The sequence below is a fragment of the Pinus tabuliformis genome, chromosome 6, assembly GCF_031772625.1.
Source record: "Pinus tabuliformis cultivar Carrire ecotype Pingquan chromosome 6, CPIR1, whole genome shotgun sequence".
Lineage (NCBI taxonomy): Eukaryota > Viridiplantae > Streptophyta > Pinopsida > Pinales > Pinaceae > Pinus > Pinus tabuliformis.
The window spans coordinates 1,337,833,031-1,337,858,273 of NC_142292.1; the positions used below are offsets into that span (position 1 = coordinate 1,337,833,031).

The 25,243-nt window shown below is 34.4% G+C and overlaps 1 pseudogene; it reads right to left on the bottom strand.

The window, feature by feature from the left end:
• Nucleotides 1-23,406: 23,406 nt before the first annotated feature.
• On the bottom strand, nt 23,407-24,934 carry LOC149263544 (cytochrome P450 CYP94D108 pseudogene; annotated as a pseudogene).
• Between the last annotated feature and the right edge of the window lie 309 nt (nt 24,935-25,243).

Here is a 25,243-nt window from a genome sequence, read left to right on the forward strand (position 1 = left end):
AAGGTTGGGTGGCTAGTGTCATACTCCAGTGTATATTTTGTAGTGAGCATGACCTCAATTTTCTGGTTGATCTACAAATGTTAATGAATTTTGTGTTCTTTTATAGGAATCTATGTAGCCCAAAATAATTGGTGAATCTATGCATGTGCATCAAGGAATATTCAGAGTTAATTGGGGACTATTAAATTGTTAGCTGAAAGTTATAGGTTTGGAATGTTATGATAAGTGGAGAATTATTTGTCTTTGTTATGAGTGAAAAAAAAAAACATGATTGCAGAGGTGATAGAATAGATCTAATCAATCTAATCTCTTATGTAAATCCTTTGTGCACGGATTGTTAGATAAAACTTCCTCTACTAAATCAGGCATGGAAAGTTATATGAGCGGCACAACAATTAGGGGTTATAGAAAATCTGTAGGATCAAAGTTTCCATCTGTAATATAATCTTGTGGTTGAAACCAATTCGTATAGTAGAATATGTGAGGGTACGCCAAGTATGGAACGTGGGAAAATACATCTAAGAGCTTCTGCTAAATGTCGATTAAGTTTTATAAAGACATAATCTTTTAATGTAGTACATATACATATATATATAAGCAAGTCTGGCACTACTGGATATTTCAAAAAAAATGAACTAGGAATAAGAGAAACTAGGAACAAGCAAAGCATCACAATTCTGTTATTAAAGAGAACAAAAGTACATTTAGAAAATCCTTGCGCATGCTATCACTACACTCATATCAATAAATGTATGTTTTACAAATTCCTTAATAAAAAGACAAAACTAGGGCTGGAGCTTACATCACATATATGGAACTGTTAAATAAGAACATTTAATAGTTGATCGAGAAGTACAGGAAAACAATATGCGTTTTGGTTTAGTAACAACATTGGTGCTATTCAATTATAAAAATTGTATCAGTACGAGAGATCTATGGACTTGAGAAATATACATATAAATCTTAATCTTGGCACAAATTCTTTGAGACAACATATGTCTTGAGAGAAATTGAAACCGAAGATAATGAGAAACTGAAATTTGAAATAATATACATAGTTCGAAATGCGTGCTCTGTTTTATATTAGCGTAAAAGAAAAAACACCAAAACAAAAAACTAAGTGCGATGGATTATCAACAAACTGAGACAAACATGTCAAAATGTAAACACCTTTCTTATTGACAAAGTTATACATAACGTTTACACCATTACACATCTCCCACAAAATCATAGGGGGAGGGAATAACGCAGTGACCCTTAACCAAAATAATTGAACTGTGCATAACGACACACTGAATTTTTCATATAAATCCAATAGCGAATCATTTCATCCCAACATCTTTAGAAAAATAAAATGTCTAGTAACTGGATATATCTTGTGATCACGCTCATAGTAACCGAAACATAAATCTAAGAACAAAATGGAATGACACCCTTGTACCTAGTGAAAGCGTTGAACCCAAACCTGGGAATTCATCTGCGAGAAAGACTGTAGAAATGTTTCTCTCAATCGAGAAGCCAGAAGCTAAAATGAGCTCGAACCAGAGTATTCATCTGTGTAGCCATGGAAAAATATATTTGAACGAATGAGGGATGTGAGTAGGGAAGAAGCCCTATAGCATTTAACCAAAGGAAAAGAGAATGTATGATAGGACATTAGAAACCCTTGCAAGAGGAATTATCTTAATTATAGGAAGTTGGAAAAAAAAACCCACATAGCAACCTATGAACTCCCAATACTCAATAAGGGGGAAGATGCTTTAATAATGTTGTGGGAAAAGGCCAGAGAAGGGTTGTTAACCCTGTTTGCATAAGCTATAGGATGGTTACCCTTCTACCTTGAATTTCCAAATCAAACTGTGCTCATGAGTGGTCAATTGAGGCTCGACATAATTATGTGAATAAAAGATAAAAATTGCTGTGTGAAAAAAAGCTTACTTACGAAGGAATTTTTTTTGAACAAAGCGATAGCAGAGAGCTGTGAAGGGGGCAAGTTAACCGAGTGGAAACCCAAAGAATTCACCCAAACAACTCTAACATTCCTATTCCACCATAAATAAACAACTCAGGGAAATGACTTTAACATTCCTATTCTTCCATAAATAAACAATTGAGGGCGCAAAGGTTAGGTCGGTAGAACAAATTCATTGGTATTCTCCATGTCCCTAGATTTAGTAAAGGGGGAACGCATACTATCTATCGGGAAGAAATAAGAATTAAATTTTCAATAAATATTAATGAAGAGTCATTGCTAATCAGATAGTGAAACAAACCGAAAATCCCTTCATTTACCCAATATTCATGTTATGAATGGCATACATGGTAAAATTGAGGGACACAGTTAGAAAACAAGTGGGTAACCCAACAACCAAGAAGATGCGTCGACGACTTGGGAGTTTCGGTGTTTCCTGCAAGAGATGCCAACGTATTAGGTCTTAAACAAAGAAAATAACATAAACTGATGAATGGAAACAAATTGAAACAGTGGTTGGAAAGGGAATTGAAGCTGAGAGAAAATTACCCTGTCGTAGAAATGTTGTGACAAAACTCAACCTTGGAGTTGTGATTTTCATTTGTAGAGGAAGGAAAAACCCTAGTGACATTCTAACATCAACCTGCAATAGAAAAGCAACAAGTATTAAATATGTTAGGGGATTCACAAAACAAATAGAAAAAAAAATCATCGAACATTGAAACCATTACAGTGAATATATATACCTAGAGGAGGGTTGTGGTTGTACAATATCATGGCATTTATGCTAACATTGAGGTCCAAAGTGTAGGGGAGGAGCTGAAGGATGCATCGTTTCCACTAGAAGGAATATCCAACAACTAAATGAACAAAATGAACAAGGCGATAGGGTTGCCAAGGATTTAGGGTTAGAAGAATGGATTCGGCTCGTTGATGTCCCATCTATCATCTCCACCGTCCACATATCACCATCAATTCCAACGTTGCCATGGTCACGTGATCTACATAGGATAACAACCAACGTGGAGGTGTATGAGAGGGTGACCATAATTCCAAGGGGAAATGGTGCAATGCAAATGGAGTCACTTTAAGGTATGGCGCCATGGTGTGGTACCATGGGTACAACACATTCCATGTATTAGTTAGAACTTACGAAAGTGAGGTAGGTCATTATTATATGGCATAATATGTGTGTAATGCGCTCCCAAGTAGCCTTTCTCAAGTGAAGTATCAATGCCCTAACCTTTAGGTTTTATGATTGTTAGTAGGGTGGATGGGGATATTTCCCTCCACCATAGTCTAATAGCATTGATAGTCATAGAAACCTCATAGAAACCGGTAAGGAAATATAATGACAGGATGTGAGAAAGCCATAGGCTCAAAATTACACCTCCTAGCTGGAATGACTCTTTTTATTTAATAAGAAACAACAAAATAATTAGGGACCTGTGGTAAGGTGTTACAATGTTAAATTTCCCTATATTGATTAAATACATAATTCAATAAAGAAAGAGGTACTTTGAAACAAAAAAATAAATAAAAAATTGTTGAAGGGACTGAGGTATGTTACACCCTTGGATTTATTGTCCCTTGGGTTTATTTTCCTTAGGGTATATAATATTAACATTGCAGTGTGACAAGCGTCATCGTAATGCCACAAGTAGTATGACAATCATTGTCACAACGATAAATTACATTGCAATTTATTCAATGCTGCATTACAACATTTAATAAAATTGGGTTTAATATTCTAGTCTATAATATTGGGTTTACGGTTTATTCTGTTTCATAATATTGGGTTTATGGTTGATACTATTAATACTAGTGTTTTTAATCATTTTGGTTTATAATACTAATCCCACGGTTTGTAATCCCTTCGATTTCTAATCTAAATCCTAGTGTTTAATATGATTCCCTTGTGTTTATTATCCCTTTTTCTATAATGTTAAACCATTGGGTTTATTAATCTCTTCAGTTTATAATATTATTAGCCCCTCAAGTTTATAATATTAATCTTCGAGTTTATAATATTGGGTTTTAAGATGTTAGGTTTTATAATGTTTAGTTTAATATTAGGGTTTAATATCATGTTGTTGGAATGGTACAAAAATGTGTCAAACATTGCATTGTGACAAACAATGTCTCAATGCAATAATAATTTGACAATGATTGTTGCAATGTTGCATTGCATTACAATTTATCCAACATCACAATGTGATGTTACAAAATTGGGGTTTGATATTAGGGTTTCTAATAATGAGATTATAATATTGTGTTTAATATTAGGTTTGTAATATAATGGCCTAATATTGATTTTTTAATATTGGGTTTATAATATTGCATTTAGTATGAGGGTTGGAAATGTTTGAAATGTTCAAGAGTAGAATAGTTCATAAATCTATCTAGTGCTGCAGTGTAACAAGCATCACAGCAATGTGACTAGCAATGTGACAATCATTTTCACAATGATACATTACATTGCAATTTATTCAATGTCGCATTGCAACATTGAGTAAATTAGGGTTTAATATTCTAGTTTATAATATTGGATTTAGGGTTTAGGGTTTATTTTGGTTTATAATATTGAGTTTAGGGTTTATAATATTAATCCTAGGGTTCTTAATCCCTTGGGTTTATAATATTAATTATATGGTTTTGTAATCCCTTGGGTTTATAATATAAATTCTAGGGTTTTATAGCATTCCCTTGTGTTTATTAATCTCTTGGGTTTATAATATTAATCCATAATATGTATAATAATATATTAAGTTTTAAAATATTAGGTTTGATATATTAAACCTTTCGTTGAATATTGTTCCTAGGATTTAGAGTCCGTTGGGCTTATAATATTAATCATAGAGTTTAATATTAATTCCTTAGGTTTATAATCCCTCGGGTTGATAATATTCATACATTTGGATGATTAATGAGTTGGGTTTATAAAACATAATGTAGAACTTAATATCAACATTAAAAACTATTGTAAAAATTAATATTGACATTAAAACCATAATGTGACAAGGAGTGTGACAATCATTATCATAATAATACATTAGAGTATAATTTATTTATTCAGTGTTGCAATCACAACATTGAATAAATTAGGGTTTAATATTCTGATTTATAATATTGGATTTAGGGTTTATGGCTTATTTGGGTTTATAATATTTGGGTTTAAAGTTGTTAACCTTAGGTTTCTAGATATAATATAGATCCTAAGATTTAATATTATTTCCATAGGCTTATTGTCCCTTAAATTTATAATGTTAATCATTTGGATATATATTCCCTTAGGATTATTGTCCCTTGAGTTTATAATATTAATCCTATATATATATATATATATATATATAACATTAAACTATCTATTTCAAAATGTAACTAGATTGATGATAAATCTATTGAATTTGTTGAGAAATAAAAAGAAAAACTTATTGTGATCTATTTAAATTATTAAAAGCTATAACACAAAATACTAAAAAATATTCAGATAGTTGGAAAACTGTGGAAATTTATTTAAATGTACTTAAGATATATATGTTATGAACTTCAATCATTTCTTCTCTTTTTTCCCAAGTATAATCCATATATAAATGCTATATAAGTCCTATATTAAAAATCCTTTATACTAATCCTATATATTAAAAACTCTATATTAAAAAACTAATATTATAAATCCTTATACTAAATCCAATGGTATAAATTGAATATTATAAACCCTAATTTTTATTGCAATGTAATAAATAACCATAAAGTTAATTCATTCCACTAATAAATTGTCCATGAGATAAATAATTATTAATAATAACAATTCAATGCTACTATTATGTTATATGTTAATTATATTATAGTATATTCATATAATATTATATAATAAATATGGTATTACATTAATATATGACATAATATTAACTTAATAACTATAAATACATTTTTTTAAATATAATTATTGATAATTAGTAGTTATTTTTTAATAAAATACATTTACTAATTATTAATTTGGGTTATGTAAGTCTATTCACCTATATCAACCATATTTACTAAAGTAGTTGTAAATGTACTTTATATACATCTATCAGTGCTAAATGTTTCTCTAGTTATATATTCTAACACAGATGAATAGATAAACGAAAGTACAAAGAATAAATATACATATTTAATATAAAGATAAATATATATGTTTAATATAATGATCACTAAAATAAATAGTAGAAAGTTATAATATTAGTATTGTGTTTTCATAGTTTAAGTAGATTTAATTGTTGTTTTTTTAAAGATTACAAATTCAAAAAAAATTAAAACATATGTATTTTCAAAATATTAATAATTAAATCATTACTTAAAATAAAATAATAGTTTATTTTTGTTTTTGTTTTTGTTTTTATTTTATTTTATTTTTATTTTTTATTTTAAAAATCAAAGGGTAGTGGTTTATTTTGAAACCGATAAAATATGCTCTTTTCATCCGCTCATTCAACCACAGAGATATGAAATTTCATAAAACAATAGATGGTATGTGACAATCAGCTAGATCCCTTCTCTTCTACACTGCACCTTTTACAACGTATGGAGAAGAACCAGAGCTTGTTTAAAGTTCCTTAATAGATAGGGTCGATCTCCTTTAACAAGGTCTTCAAGATAATTAGAAGCTCGGCCTCAAGCCCTTTGGCCTGTAAGAGAAATCTTTAGCATAACTGACTAGAAATCTATAGATAACTAGATTCGACCAAAGTGGAGGGATCTGTCGACTTACTAACTTGGCATATTATATATTAAATATCACTTATCGAACAAATAATATATAAAAACAATAAATCAATTATATATAAATAATTTACTTTCTTATAAAATATCATAATCTACATCTTTATCATATTTACAAATAGCCCACTCAAGAGCTACAAGAATGTTGCCAACTGTATTACAATTACATATCTAAGAAAATGTTTAAAACTGTTTTCTGGTGATTTTGTTTTTGCTGGTTATTAATATTGGTGGAATTATAACTCTATTAATATATGAGGCAGTATATATCAACTTTTAAAATTAACCAAACTTTTAAATTTAACCAAGTACAAAATCTAATAAATGACATATATTGTTTTAGACATTAATAAAAAAATTAATAAAACTATAATTCTACCCATTGTAATTACCACTTTTCCTTAATATTGCTTTGGCCTAATTTCACGTGCGATAAGCGATGAACATTCAGTCTCGGCCTCTAGTGGAATAAAGTCCATGCTAAGCAAGTTCAAGAAAGCGCACTAACAGTCGGGCTAGTTATCCACTGTTAATGATAACTGTTGGGATTGCATTTTTGGGAATATTTTCAAATTTACAACCAATAACTGTAATATAACCAAGCACTTGAATATATGTAACTTTCAGATTCTGGAATGTGCGAAACTTAATGGATGTATAATTGAATTATAAGCTTGGAAGGTAAAGTGACATAAAATCCATTCTAAGTCTAAAAAAACTGTATTCATAATTTTTTTATTGATTTTTATTCATAATATTTTTTTATTGATTTTTTATATGCTTTATGAATATTCCTGATTATTACGTTTACTCCATATTTATATTAAGTAAATTTATTTAAAATGATTATTTTTTTAGTTTAATTATAAAATTTAATTTCAATCTGAAGGAAAATTTTTAATAACAAAAATACTTTAACAACCGAAACTCAAATCTATCTTAAAAAAATACTTCCAACTAATTCAACCATAAAATCTAACCCAAAAAATATTGAAAAAACTTCTCAATAACAAAAATAGTTCAACAATAAAACTCTACCAATAAACAAAATTCCTGTCACGATCTATCCACAGTTATAATAAAAAAAATTAAATAAATATCACAGACTTACTACTTTTACCATTCATCCATCCGAATATAAAATAATTATGATGCAAAGCATCGCTCTCCAGGGTATAAAGGTGCTGCTGTAATTTCACATATGTATATCAATTCCTACTATACTAAGGTTCCTCCCTTAAGTTAACATTCATGACCCAATTGGCAACCTTTACGAAATTGAAGGCTAAGTTAATGGTTAATCCCGTCACCGGTTGCTGCTCTGGTAGGCTTCGGTGCCAGATGGTGAACAGGATCTTAACTCACCTCACCTACCATCGCCAGGTGGCTAATGCCGTGCTGAGACCACGTGATTCTTTGGTTGAAGCGCTAGAGTTTACGCGCCAAGCTCTCAATCGATTGAACGGTGTGGATGATAAGTTAAGATCTAAGGGTCCCAATGCACCCAAGGGTTTAATGGTGGTTTATATACCACTGAGCTATTTCATTTAGTTCATTTGCACATGTTTCGGAAGGTTGGATGCTGCTCAGCTCGGCGGTGACCCCCTCGCTTCAATTACCAGGTATCCTCCATAACCAAAGTTCGCCGATTACAGTTTCTTCCTCAGCTATTTGGATTTATAAATATATGCACAGTACTTTTGTTTACTGTCGGTTCATTAGTTCTTTATACCTCTGTTTGAACTAATCTCAATGCTTTTACTGTGTTAGGGTTTATACTACGAATCTTCAGCCATTCAAGCAGATAATAAGCGACCGAGGCACCTCCAGGTATTTACCCCATCGTAACTTCATGCAGATCTTGCGTTTTCAGTTGATGGGTGAGGGTTTATTCTTGTGCAATGTTATAGGTTGATTCTTTTAGCCTGAGGAGTTCCTCATGGCAGTTTTCCTTTAATGCCTCAGGGTTTATACACTCGGACAAACCCTGGACTCGAAACGCGGTCGGCCCTTCCATGCCGGTACTTGCGTTCTCAAGGTTTCTACCATCTTATGTTAAATAGCTGTTTGGGCATTATGCCAGGGTTGCATCTATATTTGTTAAGAATCCACGGCCTCATAGCTGGAACCGAATCGACTCAAGGAACTCAGGCTATTTACTCCCTTCTGTCTTCTCACATTGTCGAGAATGTTGAATAATGATTCACAAGCTTTTGTCTGTAATTATGAAGGAATGAGAGTTCCCTTCGGCTCTCGGGATACTTGGTTATCTTACTGTTTATACCCATCCGGGTTTCTGTTATCATAAAGTTAATATACTTTTCCCTTTGAATACAATGGGTACATTTGTTCATATAATACTGTTGGCACTAGATCTGTTTGTTTATACGCATATTACATCGATTCATAGACATGTCTGAGCTCGTTTTGTATTCACAGTTATTGTATTTCCTTCAGCTCACAGATTGGCATTAGTTTTAGTTAAGGGTTTATAGTAACAGTCACATAATTGCTCATTGGACATGTCTTTTAATACGGCGGTTGCGCGGCCGTTTACCACAGTGGGGTTCAATTGTCCGGGGACGTCATGTTGCCTTATGGATAATAGTATCAACCCCGCACTCTGAGCCGAATGCGTTCAGACGAGTGGTAATACAGTTGATGGCTTTATACTTATTTCGAATGTATATGACATGTAAACCCTTGTTTCAAATACATGAAATGTAACCCTTATTTCAAATACATGAAATGTAAACCCTCGGTACAGGGTTTGGCTAAATCTCTGGTTACGGCTTCATTATATGTTATAAACAACAGTACTGTCTCAGTATGTTATTCTTGTTTGCTCTAGAATCGCAATGATTCCCTTGGCCATTCTGGTTCTCTATAACATTCTACTGCTACAGTTTTCAGTGAATCTTTCCGCTGTTATACAGTTTAAGGCATTCTTTATCATGCCCTTCACTATCCTGCATACAGTTATGATCTTTCAGGACTTGTACGATTTTTATGTAAATAGCATGTTTCAGTTTCTATACAGATGGCATGCATTGGTTTCTATGCTGTTAATATGCATCGGTTTTCATACATTTAACTTGCAATGCTTACAGCAGATAGTCTCTGTTCTTTTGCTTTAATAACCAGTTCTAGAATGCTCATAGTACTGTTTCTAATATTAAACATTCTTTTACCTCTAGTTAGCAACAGAGACTTGGATTCATCTACTTTCCTTCTATATACCCAGTATACTGATTAAGGAAATTTGAATCTGGTGAATAATTCGTACCTGGTCTACCAGCTACAGGAGTTAATGCTCCAGAAGTTCACCTGCATTTACATAATTGCTCTTATCCACCCAGCCATGAGATCCATCAGTACGTTGGATTCTCCCCCCGAGCTGTCTTGCAGGCCTGCAGCCCTCAACAAGACTCTAGCACCTATGTGCTTGGGTTATCTGGTCTTTACCAGACTTAACCCTCTTTTCTCTTGTTTTTCCTTTCTTGGAATTTTTCTCCCTCTCTGTCACAACAGACCAGGGGTTTCCCTCCCAGGACTTTTCCTGGCTGAAGGGTTAGTTTTCTTTTCAGTTTTATAACTGTTTCTTTTCTTTAGAAATCCTCCCTTAGGAGACTGCCAGCATTTTTTCCAAAATATCTTCCATTTCATAAATAAAATAATATCATTTAACATAGTAATTAACAGTTCACATAAGTTTCTTACCATAGTAACTTTCATAATTACATGTTTTACGGGGTCATCACATCTTCCCCCCCTGGGATTGGACATCGTCCCGATGTCTATTCCCTTTAAATAAGTCCGGGTAAACTTTCCTCATAAGTTCCTCGTCTTCCCAAGTAGCCTCCTCAGGCCCATAGTGCTGCCACAGCACTTTAATTTGGGTAATAACCTGTTTCCGCAGCCGCACTTCTCTCCGGTCGAGAATGCTCTGTGGTTCGACCAGAACCTCGCCTTCCGGTTCGACCTGCAGACAATCAATATTTTTAATCAGTTTACATTAAATATATCCACATGTTCAAAACAACGGGATTAACTCTTACCCGAACATCTTGCCATTTGATCACATGTTTAGGATCGTATACATATTTCTTTAGAACAGAAACGTGGAACACGTTGTGAATTCTAATATGGCTTGGCAAGGCGAGTTGGTAAGCCACCGGCCCCACTCTAGCCAAGATCTGAAAAGGTCCAAAGTACCGAGGAGCCAGCTTGGCACATCCGCTCCATTGCAGTGTGCTTCTTCTGGCTTGGATCCTCACAAACACATGGTCACCAACCTGATATTCTTTAAAACTTCTTTTCTTGTCTGCAAAAATTTTCTGCCTGTCCTGTGCAGCCTTCAAATTGGCACGCACCCTTTTCACCATGTCTTCCATTTCTTTAAGCATTTCCGGACCCAAACTCAGCTTATCCTCAGGTCCACCCCAACTTGAGGGTGTGCGGCACTTTCGCCCATACAGAACCTCAAAGGGGCTTAACTGTGTCGAGGTATGATATCCATTGTTATATGCGAATTCAACCAGGTGTAAATATTCTTCCCATTTGTTTGGTTTCAGCATCACATACGCCCTCAACATATCTTCTAACACTTGATTTACTCGCTCAGTTTGACTATCGGTCTGCGGGTGGTAGGTTGTGCTAAAGTTCAGCTGTGTTCCTAACTCAGCAAACAACGTCCTCCAAAAGGTGGATGTGAACTTTACATCCCGGTCTGAAATGATTACTTTCGGCAGTCCATGCAGTCTGAACACATTCTGCATAAAAAGGTGAGCAATTTGCACCGCCTTATAATTGGACTGCACTGGTATGAAGTGTGCCGCTTTACTCAACTTATCAACCACCACCATGATGGAATCATGGTTTTTCTTCGTTCGTGGCAGACCGGTTATAAAATCCATGGAAATGGTTTCCCATTTCCATTCTGGGATAGGCAAAGGTTGCAATAGCCCAGCCGGATGCTGATGTTCTGCCTTAATCTGCTGCCACTCTAAACACTTTGCCAAATACTCAACCACTTGCTTCTTCATTCTGGGCCAGAAATATTCCTTCCTAAGTGCAGTGACCATCTTTTGGTACCCTGGATGGCCAGTGTAGTGGCTGGTATGGAACTCGTCCAAAATCAGGTTCTTAAGGTCATTTGAATCAGGTACATATAATCTTTTATTAAAATACAACATGCCAGCACTGTCCAGTGTATATCCTTGCTGTAATTTTTCATTAACTGATTGTTGTACCTGCTGTTTTAACTGTTGGTATTCAGCATCCTGATTTGCTGCTGATTTAATCTGCTCAAACAGAGAGTTTCGCCACTTGCTGACTGAAAGTTCACACAAACACTGCACCTTTCGACTCAATGCATCAGCCACCCGGTTCTCTTTGCCTTTTAAGTGCTTAATCTCGAAGTCGAACCCACTTAGGAAATCTGCCCAACGACCTTGTCTTGCATTCAAGGTAGGTTGACTGAAATAATTGGTCAAGCTGTGGTGATCTGTCAACAACAGAAATTTCCTCCCCAGGAGGTAATGTCGCCACATTTTCAGTGCATGAATAACAGCTGTTAATTCTAGATCGTAAGCAGAATATTTCTGCTCATGATCTTTTAATTTTCTTGATTCATACGCAATTACTTTCCCTTCCTGCATTAATACTCCTCCTACACCCTCTTTACTTGCATCAGTACACACAACGTAATCCTTATTAGGATCAGCTATACTCAAGATGGGTGCAGTGGTGAGTAGGTGCTTCAACCGATCAAAGCTCTGTTGACATTCCGTTGTCCACTTAAACGCCTTTCCCTTTTTCTGCAAAGAAGTGATAGGGTAGGCTATCCTTGAGAAACCTTCCACAAACCTTCGATAATAGCCAGCTAGTCCCATAAAGGATCTGATATCAGCTACATCCTTGGGTATGGGCCATTCCATAATAGTCCTTATCTTCTCAGGATCTACTGCTATTCCTTCTTTAGTAATCACATGGCCCAAATATTGGATTTCCTCCTTGAAAAAGTCACACTTACTAAACTTAGCATAGAGCTGGTGTTCCCGAAGAGTTTGCAACACCATCCTAAGATGTTCTTTGTGTTCCTCATGGGAACGAGAATATATCAGAATATCATCAATAAATATCAGCACGAATTTGTCCAAAAACCTGTGAAACACGCTGTTCATCAAACACATAAAGGTGGCAGGTGCATTGGTCAAACCAAAGGGCAGCACCACGAATTCGTAGTGCCCGTAGCGTGTTCTGAAAGCGGTTTTGGCAATGTCCTCTTCTTTAATTCTGATCTGATGATAACCAGATCGCAAATCGATCTTGGAGAATACCTTTGCCCCCTTCACTTGATCAAAGAGTTCGTCAATCCGAGGCAAGGGGTATTTGTTTTTTATCGTGAGTTTGTTCAATTGACGATAGTCTATACACATACGGAGAGTTCCATCTTTCTTTTTGACAAATAACACTGGAGCTCCCCACGGTGACACGCTGGGGCGGATATAATTCTTATCCAGCAGCTCTTGCAGTTGCATTTTTAATTCTGTTAACTCGGGCACGCTCATTCGGTATGGTGCCCTTGACACTGGGGCTGCCCCTGTTGTTAACTCTATAGTAAAATCTATATCCCTTTTCGGGGGCAGTCCTGGTACCTCTTCCGGAAAAACATCCACAAATTCCTGTACTACCGGAATGCCATCCAATGCAGATATTTTGTCTTTCTGGTTTGCATAACCCACTTGAATAGCGTAAATCTGACACTTCTTTCTGAGACATTTAGCTAGCTGAGAAGCAGTGATAGGTCGGATCTGTACAGGGTGTTTAATCCCCTGCAACTCTTGTTGTTGCCCCAGGTCATCCTTGTAATAAATGGTTTTGGTTTTGCAATTTACCAACGACCAATGTTTTTCCAGCCAATCCATACCAATCAGAATGTCGTAGGACCCCAATGGAAGTACATTCAGATCGGCTGTAATTGGCTGTCCAGATATGCTGAAAGAGAAGTTACTAATTTTAGTTGAGACTCGTCTCTTAGCTCCCGTGGCTAGCTGTACCAGCCATGGACTCCTAAACTTTTTAGAAAGTAACTTACACTGTTCTACTATTTTTGGGCTAACATAACTTAAAGTAGCTCCTGGGTCAATAAGAACAGCTATAGAAAGGTTTGAAATTTTACCTTCAAACTCCACCATGGTTGGCTGGTATTCCGCTTGACGGTCATCCAAAGCTGCGTTAATTCTTGGCATGCTGCGCGCCACTTCTCCAACAGTCGATGCTTCCTGGATCTGAGATATTTGGTCCACTCCTTTACGCTGAGGGCAGTTCTTAACGTAGTGTGGTCCTCCACAACCCCAACATTGGACTGGAGGTCTGGTCATCCCCTCAAGGTCTGACCTGACAGGTGGTTCACTGATTCTGCTCTCACTTGGTTTAGTCCGAAAGGTACTCTTTGCTACATTTCTGCTAATCTGCCCCTTACCAGCACCCTTGCTGCCATTGCTGCGACTCCCTTTATTATTACCAACAATTCTGTTGCCCTTCCTTTCATTCCATCTTTTATTTGAAATGTCTCTTTTTTGTTTGTTTTGCTGGTAACAGATTCTTGCCTTACGAATCGCCTCATCCATTGTTCTGGGATTATCAAACTCAATGCGTTCCCTTATGTAGGCAGGTAGACTACTTACAAATCTCTGCACCTTGGCCTTTTCCTCCTTAATATAGGGCACGTAGCGAAGCAGGGAAGTGAAGCGATTAATAAACTCGTCCATAGACTGCTATCCTAGCCTTAAGTCATGGAACTCTCGTGCCTTCTCATCATAGAATCACTCTGTTAGATATCTCTCCTTGAAGTATTTCTGAAATTTTTCCCATATTATGTTCTGCTCACTTACTCCTTTTACAATCTTGGTTTCTTCCCACCACAGGGTTGCCTTACCTTGCAGCTGGAAGATGGCCAACCGTGCCTTCAGATTCTGATCATACTCATACAACTGGAAATACTTGTACATGTTAATTAACCATGCTTCTGCTGCTTCCTCTTGTTCCCCATCGAAATGTGGGGGTTTAATTTTTCGGAATTCCCCCTATAATTCCATTTTCTGCCGTTTTGAGGTTTGTTGTTCCAGTATGTTATCAGAATGGTCCTCCTTTTCCTCTGAAATTTTAGGTGCAGTTGGGTAATTTCGTTCTTCAGTTCCCCTTTGCTGTTCCGCACTGGGATTGGCTAATGGAGGGTTTTGTCTGTCCGACAAGCTCTTCAAAATTCTTTCCTTCTCTACTGTCAATCGCGCGTTGTCTTCTCACAGACGTGCCATCTCACTTTTCAGTTCTCGAACAGTTTCTAGTATCGCTAGATTGGTACTGCGTGTCTCTGCGCCAAGCTGTATCCACAGCTCTGGATTTTCTTGAAGAATACTGTCAGCTCCCTGCGTTTCCTCCATCTTTATTGCTGTCTGTTAACGAATTGTTGTTTCTGTTTTTATCTCCTAATTAATAAATAGAAAATCAGTCAGCTGAATTGATTCTTCCTCATATATGTACTATATGATAATCTTTCATGCAGCAGGATCTTACTGCTCCAGAGGCCACAGTTTTGAAACCTCTGCTCTGATACCACATTGTCACGATCTATCCACAGTTATAATAAAAAAAATTTAAATAAATATCACAGACTTACTACTTTTACCATTCATCCAGCCGAATATAAAATAATTATGATGCAAAGCATCGCTCTCCAGGGTATAAAGGTCCTGCTGTAATTACACATATGTATATCAATTCCTACTATACTAAGGTTCCTCCCTTAAGTTAACATTCATGACCCAATTGGCAACCTTTACGAAATTGAAGGCTAAGTTAATGGTTAATCCCGTCACCGGTTGCTGCTCCGGTCGGCTCCGGTGCCAGATGGTGAACAGGATCTTAACTCACCTCACCTACCATCGCTAGGTGGCTAATGCCGTGCTGAGACCACGTGATTCTTTGGTTGAAGCGCTAGAGTTTACGCGCCAAGCTCTCAATCGATTGAACGGTGTGGATGATAAGTTAAGATCTAAGGGTCCCAATGCACCCAAGGGTTTAATGGTGGTTTATATACCACTGAGCTATTTCATTTAGTTCATTTGCACATGTTTCGGAAGGTTGGATGCTGCTCAGCTCGACGGTGACCCCCTCGCTTCAATTACCAGGTATCCTCCATAACCAAAGTCCGCCGATTACAGTTTCTTCCTCAGCTATTTGGATTTATAAATATATGCACAGTACTTTTGTTTACTGCCGGTTCATTAGTTCTGTATACCTCTGTTTGAACTAATCTCAATGCTTTTACTGTGTTAGGGTTTATACTACGAATCTTCAGCCATTCAAGCAGATAATAAGCGACCGTGGCACCTCCAGGTATTTACCCCATCGTAACTTGATGCAGAGCTTGCATTTCAGTTGATGGGTGAGGGTTTATTCTTGTGCAATGTTATAGGTTGATTCTTTTAGCCTGAGGAGTTCCTCATGGCGGTTTTCCTTTAATGGCTCAGGGTTTATACACTCGGACAAACCCTGGACTCGAAACGCGGTCGGCCCTTCCATGTCGGTACCTGCGTTCTCAAGGTTTCTACCATCTTATGTTAAATAGTTGTTTGGGCATTATGCCAGGGTTGCGTGTATATTTGTTAAGAATCCACGTCCTCATAGCTGGAACCGAATCGACTCAAGGAACTCAGGCTATTTACTCCCTTCTGTCTTCTCACATTGTCGAGAATGTTGAATAATGATTCACAAGCTTTTGTCTGTAATTATGAAGGAATGAGAGTTCCCTTCGGCTCTCGGGATACTTGGTTATCTTACTGTTTATACCCATCCGGGTTTCTGTTATCATAAAGTTAATATACTTTTCCCTTTGAATACAATGGGTACATTTGTTCATATAATACTGTTGGCACTAGATCTGTTTGTTTATACGCATATTACATCGATTCATAGACATGTCTGAGCTCGTTTTGTATTTACAGTTATTTTATTTCCTTCAGCTCACAGATTGGCATTAGTTTTAGTTAAGGGTTTATAGTAACAGTCACATAATTGCTCATTGGACATGTCTTTTAATACGGCGGTTGCGCGGCCGTTTACCACAGTGGGGTTCTATTGTCCGGGGACATCATGTCGCCTTATGGATAATAGTATCAACCCCGCACTCTGAGCCGAATGCGTTCAGACGAGTGGTAATACAGTTGATGGCTTTATACTTATTTCGAATGTATATGACATGTAAACCCTTGTTTCAAATACATGAAATGTAACCCTTATTTCAAATACATGAAATGTAAACCCTCGGTACAGGGTTTGGCTAAATCTCTGGTTACGGCTTCATTATATGTTATAAACAACAGTACTGTCTCAGTATGTTATTCTTGTTTGCTCTAGAATCACAATGATTCCCTTGGCCGTTCTGGTTCTCTATAACATTCTACTGCTACAGTTTTCAGTGAATCTTTCCGCTGTTATACAGTTTAAGGCATTCTTTATCATGCCCTTCACTATCCTGCATACAGTTATGATCTTTCAGGACTTGTACGATTTTTATGTAAATAGCATGTTTCAGTTTCTATAGAGATGGCATGCATTGGTTTCTATGCTCTTAATATGCATCGGTTTTCATACATTTAACTTGCAATGCTTACAGCAGATAGTCTCTGTTCTTTTGCTTTAATAACCAGTTCTAGAATGCTCATAGTACTGTTTCTAATATTAAACATTCTTTTACCTCTAGTTAGCAACTCCTTCTATATACCCAGTATACTGATTAAGGAAATCTCAATCTGGTGAATAATTCGTACCTGGTCTACCAGCTACAGGAGTTAATGCTCCAGAAGTTCACCTGCATTTACATAATTGCTCTTATCCACCCAGCCATGAGATCCATCAGTACGTTGGATTCTCCCCCCGAGCTGTCTTGTAGGCCTGCAGCCCTCAACAAGACTCCAGCACCTACGTGCTTGGGTTATCTGGTCTTTACCAGACTTAACCCTCTTTTCTCTTGTTTTTCCTTTCTTGGAATTTTTCTCCCTCTCTGTCACAACAGACCAGGGGTTTCCCTCCCAGGACTTTTCCTCGCTGAAGGGTTAGTTTTCTTTTTCAGTTTTATAACTGTTTCTTTTCTTTAGAAATCCTCCCTTAGGAGACTGCGAGCATTTTTTCCAAAATATCTTCCATATATTTCATAAATAAAATAATATCATTTAACACAGTAATTAACAGTTCACATAAGTTTCTTACCATAGTAACTTTCATAATTACATGTTTTACGGGGTCATTACAATTCCTTTATTAAAAAACAAATCAAGTCATATCTGTCGTGAGGTATTAGTTATCGCTTATCGAAAAGGAGATGAAAACCCCGCCCATTATAGGTATGAGTTGACCCAATCGAAATTCTAGTTTACCCAACACCTCCATTGCAGAGTGTCTCGAACTCTCCTTTACCTTTGTTGCAGCAGTCTAGCGCGTACATAAAAGGCTTAAACCATTTACATTTTCATTCCGTATTTTCATTTCAATAATAAGTGGCGGTTTGTTTGGGCTAATTCGTTAAGTAGGTGGGTATTGTTTGGGGATTAAATTAATTTTTATATATGAAAGGGTGGTTTTTTTATATTGAGAACATAATTTTGAAAATATAATTTTTAGTAATATTTGTTTTTTTATTGTTTAAAATGCAATTTCAATGTATAAATAAATATAATATTTCAAAAAAATATTTAAAATATTTTATTTTTATAAATTAAACAACATAAATTTATAGTTTTTAAAAATCAATATTAAATTTTAAGCAATATTAACTTGAAAACATGCACCAATAAAAATATTTCATATATTAATTAAATTATACCAAAAATTTAATTAATTTAATTTTATTTATAATTATACAATTACATATATATTGAAATTTGTTCAAATATTCTATTCAAAAATGTATCTCTAGAAAGTATTGCTCTCTGATTAGTTGACTAGTATAAATGAAAATCAATCTACCAAATACTGAAATCGAAGATGGCAGTAGACTTTTTCCTTAAGATGGAAATATCACAAGTATAAGTGACATTGTGTCTTAGCTATTTACACAAGTGTACGTGATAGATAGGGAAGAAACTTGATTTATAAATTTTTCATTAAAATAATTAGATTTTCGAATATTAAAGTGTCAAATCTGACCGATGTTTTACATTTGAAATTATGTTTTTAAAATTGAAAAAATTTAACAAATAGTTTTGAAAAAAATAGATACTCTCTGCCGGGCATCGAATGGTAAAACGTAAATAATAACAGCATAAAAATGACTAAATATTAAAAGTGAGTAATTTAAACGGACGAACATGGACATACACAGGAATCCCTAGGATATATATATATATATACGCCGTAGAATTTACACTAAGAGAGAGAGTAAATATTAAAAGTGAGTAATTTAAACGGACGAACACTAGGATATCTATATATATATATAAAACAACACCGTAGAATATACACTAAAAAAGAGAGAGAGAAAGAGTTTCAGGAAAATAGGTCAATATTCTCTGCCGGGCATCGAATGGTAAAACGTATTAAAAGTGAGTAATTTAAACGGACGAACATGGACATGCACAGGAATCCCTAGGATATATATATATAAAACAACACCGTAGAATTTACACTAAAAAAGAGAGACAAAGAATTTCAGGAAAAGATAGGTCAATATTCTCTGCCGGGCATCGAATGGTAAAACGTATTAAAAGTGAGTAATTTAAACGGACGAACATGGACATACACAGGAATCCCTAGGATATATATATATATATATATATATATATATATATATATATATAACAATACCGTAGAATTTACACTAAGAGAGAGAGTAAATATTAAATGTGAGTAATTTAAACGGACGAACATGGACATACACAGGAATCCCTAGGATATATATATATATATATATATATATATATATATATATAACAACACCGTAGAATTTACACTGAAAAAGAGGGAGAAAGAATTTCAGGAAAAGATAGGTCAATATTCTCTGCCGGGCATCGAATGGTAAAACGTATTAAAAGGAGTAATTTAAACGGACGAACATGGACATACACAGGAATCCCCAGGATAGATATATATAACAACACCTTAGAATTTACAATAAAAGAAAGATATTAGAATTTACACTAAAAGAAATATATATAAATAATATTAAATTTTAATTGAATGTGAGTGTCTACAGTAAAAATCATATTTCTGGAAGTTTTAAATCTTAACAAGAATCTATCATCATCAAGACACTTACTAAATGATGATAGAAAAATAGCTTAGCGATAATATAAATAGTATTAAGATAATTTGATTTCTAGAGAAATGAGGTAGGTTTTTTAATTTTCTTATGTTTTATATTTTTATTATTTATTCATTTTATTTTTTTCTATAATAATTATTAACCTAGTTTAAAGTTTTATTATAATTTTTATAAATTGTATTTAAATATATTTATTCTTGTAATTAAAAGATTAGTTTTTATTTTTATGTATATGTTACTATAATGTTCCAAATTTTGTAATTTTTAATTAACTTAATTAATTAAATAAATTTTATTAAAAAAAATTAATTTATTATTATATCTAAATTCTTACTTAATAAGTTAATTAATTGATTCATAAATGTTATAATAATCAAATTTATATTTAATAATGATAAATAATTTGTATATTATTATAATTAATAAAAGAGAAATAATATAACTTATTTTACTAGATTTAATTAATTAATTGATTACTCGATATTATAATTACTATTGTTAATTATTTTATTTTTAGTATAAGATGATTCATTAATTGTTAATTTTAAAATAATTTAATAGTAACCTAAAGGATATTATAATAATTTATTTGCCATTATATATATTTAATGATATTAATAATTATTATTATTATTATAAATTAATTATTCCTATTATTCTTATAACCAATCTTTAAATAATAATTATTATTATTACTTAATATATATTAACTAATTAATTGATTAAATGAATTATTATAAATTAATTCTTATAAATGAATTATTCATATTATTACTATAACTAATCTTTATTGTAATTATTATTATAAATACTTAATAATAATTATTAAGAATTATAATAGTAACTATTTTTTTTTTATTTTAATTTTTATTCTTATTTTGATTTTATCCTTAGTATGAGATCATAAACTTACTTTTAATAGGAGAGGAGCAATTACCTGAATACCTAAGATGTACTATTGGTCCTAATGGCTTTGATTAAAGGAAGCCAACTTCCTCTAATCTGGATACCATTGTCTCTATTGAGCTTTTTTGGATGTTTTATAATTTCAAGAGCCTCCCTCATCTTCAGTTTATGATATTTCTTTTCTCTTGCGATAATTGAGGCGCTCTCCAAATGCACCTCGATGTTTCGTTTTTGAGGAATGCTTTGCAAGGGCGGATGTACGAGACCATCTATTCTTAACATCAGCTCCGTGTTCCTTTAGTCTTTTCTGTAGAGAGTGCCATGTTTCACCAATGTAACTTTTTTCACAAGAACAATCAATTTTATATAGTCCTTTGAGTTGCTTTCTATCAATATCATCCTTGACAGGCCTCATACCTTGTTTAATTGTTCCAGGAACTCAATGACTATGTCCTTCCTTTTCAATATTTTCGCCATCTTATCTATCACCCATTGAATATATGATAGGAAATCTCTACCACACTCAGGTAGGTTTTGAGCTTTAGGTTCTTGTGAAAACACTCTCCTTTCTGCTCTTTCTATAGGTCTCCTAATATCCTTTTCTTTATATCCTATACCTTTAGATACTGAAGACAAATAGTTCTTCTCTTCTTCAAGATGTTCAGAGTGAGAAATTCCAAAGGCTCTAATGGAAAGAGTGTTAAGGACACTAAGCTTTTAGGACGTGTGATGGTATGATTCAGCATGGAGGTAGCCTTCTGTGTGAGTTGATTTCCTAAAAACTCTATGTCCCAAACAGCCATCCTCTTTTGTGATGATAAGGAAATCTAAGAAAGGGATACTATTGTCTTCCTCCACCTCCATAGTAAATTTTATTTCCGAAAAGATAGAGTTAAGGTGCATAATGAACTCATCAAGTTTTGTTCTACCATGAAGTTATAATATTAAATTATTCATTTTAAATTGAAATAAAATTAATGATAAATTTATTAAATTTATTGAGAAATAAAATGAATAATTACTATAAATTTATTGAAATTATTGAAATTTATAATACAAAATGTTAAAAAATATTCATATAATTTGAAAATTATAGAAATTTATTTAAATCTAATTAAAATTTATATGTTAAAATGATATGAACTTCAATTATTACTAGTCTTTTTTTCTTAAGTATAAACCTTATATAAATTATTGCTACTCTTTTTACTAAGTATAAGTCCTATATAATTTTTATATTTGAAAACTTTTATACTAATCTTATATATTAAAAAACTGATATTATAAACCCTTTTATTAATTGCAATGTAATAAATAACTATAGGGTTAATTCATTCCGGACACACATAAATAATATTATATTATAATTTAATTTAATATATGGTCTATATATAGTTAATATGATTAGTATATTCCAACTATATATACCAAATAAATTAATGATTATATTAATAAATATATATTAATTATTGTACATAACATAAATAATTAATAATAATAATAACTCAATATTATTATTATGCTAATTATATTATAGTTTAAAATATAACTCTTTATATATTCATATAATATTATATAATAAAGATAATATTAGTTAATACATAATATAATATTAATGCAATAATTATAAATATATTTTTATTATTTATATAGTTATTATGCATGAAACCCAGCGCTAATTTGCTAATACATGGCACATTTGATTTTTATAAATTCAATAGCTAGGTAGAGTTTCAAGAGTTATGATGTCAATTTCATCCAGTTCGATAAGTTTTTTGTTGGTTCGGTACCTTCCAAAGATGAAGAGAACTTAAAGCTCCACATTCGACGACTTTTACATGATGTATTTTGACCTGTGTTAACAATCTCCAATGCTAAAATTGCAAATAGCTCAACATAAATCTTCAACAGGAATTCTATTTTATTGCTATAAACTTTTGTAACAAAATAAATGTTTTGGCGTGAAATTAGCGAAAGTGGCTTTGATTCATTCAAAATAGGGAAGCTTAGAAAGAGACGAGGAATCAGAAAGAATTCCTAATATTGAAATGATAAATATTAATTAATAAAATAAATTTGTAATACACAGGCACCACTTATACAAGACCATAGAACTTACACTAAAAAACTTAGAGGATAGATGCCACTCCTCCAGAACCCAAATAAACAGCATTCTGTCAAACCCTTATTGAGACGCAATCTAAGAAAGTACGTACTCAACTGTTTCTAAGGACCGTCGAGCCTACTGAACTCTTTATTTAGAAAATATTTTAAAAAAATCATTGACTTTGGTGAATCGTTGAGATTTTAAAATATTTCCAAAATCTATTATAAAATTTAACTAGCTAAAATATTTCAGAAAAACTAACTAGCTAAAATATTTCCAAAATCTGCTGATTTTGAAAAACAAAGTACACCAATGCCCTCGTGTAACTAGCTATTATAAATGTAATCATCTCTACCCTATAAATATTGGTATCTCTAAACTATTAACAATAACTGGCAACCCACCCTTCATGCGCAGAGTTATTGAAAGAGTATGCTGTGGATGGTATTCCTTATCTATCTTAAGAGTAAAGCGATGAAGAAGAGAGGCAACTATGGACTTCATCTGTATGAAGGCCATTTCTTTCCCGATGCAAATACGAGGTCCCGCGTTGAATACTGGAAACTTGAATGAGCTCTCCACTACAAAGTTCCCCTCCACGTCCAGCCATCTCTCTGGCTTGAACTCCATGAAATCTTTGCCCCAGATACTTTCCATCCTTCCCATTGAATAAATATTGTAACACACAAACCACCCCTTTCTCATACATGTTCCGTCCGGTAACACGTCATCCCTAGAGGCAATTTTGGCGTCGACAGGGATGGGAGGGTACAATCTCATTGACTCGCACAGGGCAGCATGGAGATATGGCATGCCCTTCACTTCCTCGAAATTAAACAGAGCTACTCTGTTTAATTTCTCTTCTTCCCCTTTATTGACCCCACGTTTGGCTAAGACGCTGAGAATTTCACGCCGAATGGCTTCTTCTACAAGGGGATGAGAAGAAAGAAGCCAGAAAAACCATGTCAGAGCGGCGGCACTACTATCTCTGCCCGCCAACATAATGCTAATCACCATTTCCTTCAGGAAATTGAGCTCATGATTAAATCCCTTGTCATCGACAGCTGCCATGAATCTGGAAAGAAGGTCGTGATGTTCTTCTTCAATCTCAATATCACCATCTGAATCCTTTCTTGATCTAATAACATCTTCAACGAATTCATCCACCACACGGAGCGCTTCGCGAAGGCGCCTCTCGGATCCAACGTTGAGCAGCCGCTTGATCCCCACCATGACCTCGGGAGCTATCGAAAGGAATCTCCCGAATGAAATCTCTGTGGCACAGTCAAAGGCTTCTGCAATCCGCGTAGCAGGCAGAGAAGGATGGAGGCAACCGGGATCGACCCCGAACGCAACTCTGCAAATGTTGTCAAATGAAAACCTTTGTAGAATATCCTGTAGATCCACAGGCTCCCCTTGTTGGCAGGCATTGTGAAGCACAACCATGAGGCGATTCTGAATCTCCCACTGCACCGTCTCCACCATGAAACTCCTGAGTGACTTGATATTGAATTCGTAGGTGGTAAGCTTCCTCTGCATCTTCCATAGCTCCCCGTCGGCGTTGAAGATTCCTCTGCCCAAGAAATCGTGGAAAAGGAATCTGAAACGCTGCCCCTTTGGATAATTGTCGAAATTGGTTTTGAGCACATGCTCCACATTTGCAGGATTCGAAGTGACGACTCCCGGGAGTCCTCCTGGCACAACTGGTACCCTCACGGTCTGAGATGGTGATGAGGACAGAATTTCTGTTAGCCACTCTAGAAGCCTGTGGCGATTTCTCAGAAATTCAAACAGAGACGTTCGGGCCATTGATGGGCTATTATTGTGTTGCTCTTTCGAAAGCCTAATGTGCAGGAAAAGGCAGAGCAGGCTAACTGTAAGAATGAATAAGAGAGGCCAGAGACATGGAAGCTGGTGGATAATAAAGCCATGCGAAACTGTGAAAAATGCAGCCACGTCCATGGCCAAAACTGTTCTTGTGCAACTCTATCGTATGGTATATACATATTTATATATCTCACAGCGATTGTTTCCAAAGGATTGTTTACGAATATAAATGAGGACGTTAAATAAAATATGATTCCAATGGTAATTGAGTATATTAAAATATATACATAATAGCGATTGTTTACCAATATAAATAAGAATGTTAAATAAAATATGTTTCCAA